This window comes from Chlorocebus sabaeus, chromosome 18, assembly GCF_047675955.1.
Source record: "Chlorocebus sabaeus isolate Y175 chromosome 18, mChlSab1.0.hap1, whole genome shotgun sequence".
In the NCBI taxonomy this organism is placed as follows: domain Eukaryota; kingdom Metazoa; phylum Chordata; class Mammalia; order Primates; family Cercopithecidae; genus Chlorocebus; species Chlorocebus sabaeus.
In genome coordinates, this window is record NC_132921.1 from 25,163,374 (window position 1) to 25,169,373 (window position 6,000).

The following is a 6,000-nucleotide window of genomic DNA, read 5'->3' on the forward strand; positions in this document are numbered from 1 at the left end:
TAGTCTTCAGATGTGTCAATTACACTGTCTTTGTCTAATTTCATTTAATATTTGAGAGATTTAGTAGTAAATTTGTGACTTTTGCAGTTACTTTGCAAAAAATTGAGGAAGAAGTGAATTTCACTTTGAGTCAAGTGTATAGGTTCCAGTGTAATTAAACCTAAAAATCTATATATTCTGGTCTTGCTACTTTGGTATTACACTTTGCCATATCACATAATGCTATTAGCTACATTTTACCTTGTTTGCAAGGTAATGCTGTTTTATATCTCTGGTTTGTTGAATTTCATAGAAGATGTTATGTTCATATAGATAATGGCATACTCATTGAATTCTTTACCTCAGACATGTGAAAATATGTGGAAAAGTGGGGAAATGAATCTGATCAGATTTCACTGTATACTGAAATTTGAGAACCTGGTTTTTGTATCTGTTTTGCATGCTGCTATGTCTCCAAACCATATATGTCTGTGTGAGTTTTTATAATGCCACATAAAGCAAAATGAGAAGTTTCTTCTTTCTTCTAAAGGGAAATAGTGCCACAGAAAGGTAGAAGTCAAATATTTACTTACGGATCAAAAATCTAGTTAAAAAATAACCCATTGCTTACCTTAGTAATCAATGTGAATTACTTTATAATCAATATGACTGCAAGCTATCTGACTAGTCACTCAGAAAATAAATATTGGATTATGTGATAAACCATTTGAACGTCTACATATGAACCCAGGCCATATAAAAATAACCAATTCAAGATAACGTAGGAAGCCACTAATAAAGACACAAATAAAATTAGATTTCACAGTTTATGCTGATATTTTGATACTTTTCTGTGATAAAAGCATCTTCCAAACTAAATGTTTCCATATTTGAACCATATAAATAGTTAAAACTATTTTACCTGCTAATATCTAAATGATGCCAAGAAAATAAGTTCATGCCACTAAAAAGATTGAGATGATTTGTGCTTTATCTGACTTCTTCGTGTAATATGGATTTACTTCAGATAAGTACATTTACTACTTTTCCAATAAGTATGTTTATCTGATAAATATTTTCTCCAGATGTGTGTGTATGTTGAAAAAAAGTTTAAAATAGTTAGGATCCCAGTTGAAAAAGTAAAAATCTTAATTGCTTAATAAGAAAACAGTTATTTCATAGTCTTAAGATTTCAATACAAAGAAATATGGGAATACACATGTAAGAGGTTTGTTGGTGTTCATTATTAAATTACAAGGCTGTCTCAAGTTATGGTCATCAGAATAAATTTGTGTGTGTGTGTGTGTGTGTGTGTGTGTGTCCTCCTGTTAAATTAGATCTTTTATGAAGTTGTACTCATGCCTATTAGGGATTTTTGTCATTGCAGTTTAAGTTGAATATGAAACATTAATCCTTTGTTGGGTCTAAGCTATCACCATTTATTACAATTTTTATAACATTCCATATATATGCATCTACTAACTAAACATCAGCCTTAATTTAGCTTCTGAATTAAATTTTTTGTTAATAGTGACTCCTACTGGAGAGCAAAAAATACCAATTAGTTTAGCTTCTAAATAAACTATACTCCTTTTTTCAATGGACAAGGGTAACCTCCTATTCATTGGCTTGGCAACATTTACTGTTCCTGTAAGTTTAAAGATGAGAACATAGATTTGAATACTAACACATCAGCAGAAATTATATTTTTGAATACATACATAATTCTCAGGCCAGTCGTGTTGGGTGCTCCAAAAAGATTTGTGATTGAATATCTTTGCTCCATTGGGAAGAGTTTAGCATGGTGCTGTATTTTTATAATTCTTTTACCCATTTTAGCAGACTTCTGTTACCTAAGTCTATTTTAGGTGGAGGTTTTTTTTTTTTTTTGGTTTTTTGGTTTTTTTTGCTGCTGCTCTTTAAGGCACTCTTGCATAGAGGAAACAGCAGAGGAGACACAAGGAAATGCACTCTCCTTTATAACATGCTGCTGATACTGTGAACTAGGTGTCTTCTCATTTAAGCCTCAAAAGAAGCTGTGTTATTAACTAGATGAAGGAACTAACACTCAAACCTGTGAGATAGCTTGGCCAGAGTCACACTGCTGGGGACTAACAAGGTTACTCATCAAGATGTGTCTGACCCTCAAGTTTAAGCACTCTGATTTAATAACTTTACTCACATCCTGATTCCAATGTCTTAGTAGCTTTTGATCTATAAAATGTCATCTAAGGATCTTTGAGCCTTAATTCTTTGTCTTTAAAGTGGGATTGATAATACTTGTCACAGAGTACTAGTTATGGAGATTAAATAAGTGAAGGCAATTATTATATGTTCTTTAAATTGTGTATCACTGTACTGTGGATGTATTAAGTGTTGTTTTATTAGCAAATATATTTTTGATGGGTAGATGTTTACCTGAGGTGGTTATTTAATTTATAGGCTGGCTTGTTCACATTATGTTATGTAACCATTGTATATTAATGAATATCACTATTTTCCTTAGGGTGTGATGTTTAGCTAATTTAGCCATGCTAGGCAAAAAAGGTCAGCATTGTAGAAATAAGCAGGTGTTATGCTAAAAAAAAAAAAAAAAAGACAACAAAACAACAACAACAACAACAAAAACAACTTTTGGTGTTCAGTGACTTAAACAGAAACATGGAATTGTTCACGTTCTACCAAGTTATATTTGGGGGGAGAAAAATGGGAATTCTTTCCATATGACCATTATTCATTCATTCATTTATTCAGCTTCTATTTGTTGAGTTCCCTGCCTTATACTGCAATATGCAGGGCAGTTTGTGTGTGTGTAGGTGTTTATTAGGTTTATTTGGACTTTGCAGTAACCATGTAATGTAGTCATTATTCAGAAATAAAGGTAGAATCTACTCTAATGAGCTCTGTGGTCGGGTGGATAGTTCAGCTCTTTACCCTGTAATAGTTTGTTATCTAATTGTTTAATGTATGTGCAATTGCCCCTATTTCACAATTAAAACATTATTCTTTAGTCATATTTTCTCGCTTCAGCCATGAGGTCAAATTCAAGGGCAGGAAGAAAATTGACATGTCTCTGAACCCTGTACATGTCCCCAAATGGAGCTTAACCCAAAGTTGGGAATCACTAAATAATTGTTCATGAAATAGTGGAATATAGCTCTTCATTCAAGTGATGTAGATTCCGAATATTTACTTGTTCTTTAATGCACTTATTCATTCATTCAGCAAGTTTTTATTGAACATCTACCTTGTAGGTAATACTATACCAATGCATTGGGGATTTTAGGTCAAATATTTCCCAGTTTCTTATAATAACACAACTGTAGATGAGTGTTGTCAATTCTGCTTCACTTCAAATACATCTGTCAAAGACTTTTTGGAAAATTACAAAAGAACTGTAAACTTTAGATTCTAGAGGAAAATAAGAATCATGTGGGTTTCATTTAAGTGGTCAACACTTCTAGACAGTTTTGCTGGTAAGAATTTTTTCCCCCAAAAGTGGCAGAAAAACAGCTGGGTTCATTGACTACCCCCAGTGTCCTCGATAGTGCTTTGTCCAAGCACCAGAGAGGGATGGTGGCTTTCTGTGTAGTGTGGCTAACCATCATTCCTCATCATTTCAGTGGTAACAAGGCCGGGTGTCGGGGGGAGGGGTGGTACCAAGTAGGTAACCAAGTTACCTACTGCTGGTTGGGTAACTTGTCCGGTTATATACTAATGTGAAAACTGTGTCTGTGAAACAAGCAGTAGACCAGTTTAGGGTCCTGTAAAAATTGTCTGCTTAAGATTAAGACTTCTTTAAAATTATTCTGAAACACGTGAATTTATGCATATAGCTTCAGTTGTTCTTATACTTCTGTTCTAACTCCCCACGCATCACACTAAAAATTTATCATGGATGATATTTCTGTCACAAAGAAAACTTCAAAGGCTGAGATCGCAGAAATGTCTCAGTTGACAAGCCACTGACTTGAGTTCTGCGATTGAAATGTACTCCAAGGTCAGCAAACCAAAACCAAACATCACTGGATGATAATACGTTCAGTGTCTCACTGGCTATAATTCATAGATACCTTTCAAAGCTGTATATCTTTATTAATCATTGTAAATTGTTGCTTTTGAAATCTTAGACTTGTTTCCATTAGGCAATGAAGCCCAGAAGCTTAATGTTCTAGTCTCATTTTAATTTTTTCAGTCTCATGTGCTGAATTGTCAGGCTTTAAAAATCGATTTCACCTCATCAGATTAAAAATATTTATTTATGCACATGTTAACAATATATTAAAAGAAATGAGAGCTTCAATTTTAAAAATAGGAATTGTAGTTCATTAAGCCATGACAATTTTGTTTATATTTACATAATTAATAGAAAGGCATTTATATGTTTGCAAAATAGGTAAGAAAAGGTATTTAACGTAGATGAAGCAGAATGATTATTTATCAAAAGAGTTTAGAGATCTTTCTAGCAGTCTGCCCATGGAAAGTTAGGATCTAGAAAAGCCTTCTAAATAAGGGAAGAAACAACAAAGGAACAATAACCAGGAAACCCCCCAACTTATCTCTTTAAATTCCAGCCTCTTTTCTAAGTGGTGGTTTTTACATACTGTCCTCTGGTAGGTGGGTACCCTGGCCTTGTGTATTAAGCACCGAGGGTGGTTTAAAGGTTACAAATGTGATCCTGTCAGATTGACAACTAACTATTCTAATGAGGAAAAAATCCTCAAAGCATGAAATTTGAATGAAATGTGTGATTATAATTCAAGTACTGTTTACACAAACCTCTGGGGACCTTCCGAATAAATGCAGAGCAAGTGAGTTAGACAAACCTCTGGGCCTTCGATACGTGTGTGTGGATGTGCGGTGTGTGTGTGTTTATTTTAGAGAGTGGGGAAACTTTCCACTATTAGCCCGGGGTTTGCTCCTCAGAACCAACACCACTATTCCTCCTTGTTTATTAATACTGTATGTGTTTTGTTACCATATTGAGTTGTAAGGAAATAGGTGCTTTGAATTATTAAAGTTGATTCTTGAGAATAGATGTATGCCCGGGTGGCATTTGCTTCGGCATATGCAAATGATTTAGTTTCATTTGGGATCAATTCCCAGAGGCCCTCCTTTCCTGTGATGCTCTGAATTTGGCAAGCTCAAGTCAGCCCATCTTCTCTCCCCGCATCCCTCCCTTTCTTTCTTTCCTTTTTTTGTACCTCCCCCCACACTTTTTGTTGATTGGTATAATATTTTTAAAAGACAATAAATAAATATATCAACTTGCTTGTTAGAAACCGTGCCATCTATAAGTATTCTATTGTTCAGTTGTGATCAATAAAGGTCAACGAAGGTTTTCACGTTCTTAAAGTTTAGCAAAATCGAAGTTTAGTAAAAATGTGCATGAGATGTTTGTTAAAATATTTATACAGATACTGGGCTGCGGGGATGCTGCAAAACTCTGAAAATGTGGTCTCAGGGGTGCCTTTGAGGAAATTGACAGCTGTAAGATATTCGTCGGTTCGAAGGTACCAATAAACTTGCTTCTGAGCCCAGCAGACAAATAGCGTGAAGTTGGCAGTACATTGTCCAAAGCCACAGTGAAAGCACCCAACTCCATAGTGGAAAACGTGCGCCTTTGGGGGCGCCCAGCGCCAGTGAGGGGAGCAGCGCCCCAGCCCCTCCGCAGTCTCTGGGCCCATGCGGCCGTCTGCGGCGGGGCGAGGTGAAGTTCATGGGCGGCTGCGCTTCCCACCAGCTCCGGGGAGGCCGGGGCCCGCGGAGCCCGGGGCGGGCCGTACTGCTACTCTGTTTCATTCCGCAACCCCGTTTTGTAGGTTGTTGACCAAGCAGTCAGAAAACAGTGCCCCCTCTCTCCTTTTGAGCGGGGTCAGAGACGTGGTGGTTTTTTTTTTTTTTTTTTTTTTTTCTCTCTTCCCTCCCCTTTCCCTCCCCTTTCTCCGAGTCGAGTTCTCAGGCAGCTGCGTACAATGCTGGGAGCTAGCCAGCAGCAGAGACAGATGGCAGAGTTATTAG

General features: G+C 36.4%; 1 protein-coding gene across 15 annotated transcripts in view; it reads left to right on the forward strand.

Moving 5' to 3' along the window:
* Positions 1-6,000, forward strand: part of TCF4 (transcription factor 4) — a 366,252-nt gene that overhangs the window by 261,160 nt on the left and 99,092 nt on the right. For 2 of the 15 annotated variants that reach the window (XM_008014016.3, XM_008014017.3), the window contains exon 1: positions 5,996-6,000. This exon is cut by the window's right edge and continues 654 nt beyond it. The exons of the other annotated variants lie outside the window; for them this stretch is intronic. The gene's annotated coding sequence lies outside the window, so the exon portion shown is untranslated. Of the gene's footprint in view, positions 1-5,995 lie in introns of those variants that run through there. 15 annotated transcript variants of the gene reach the window in all.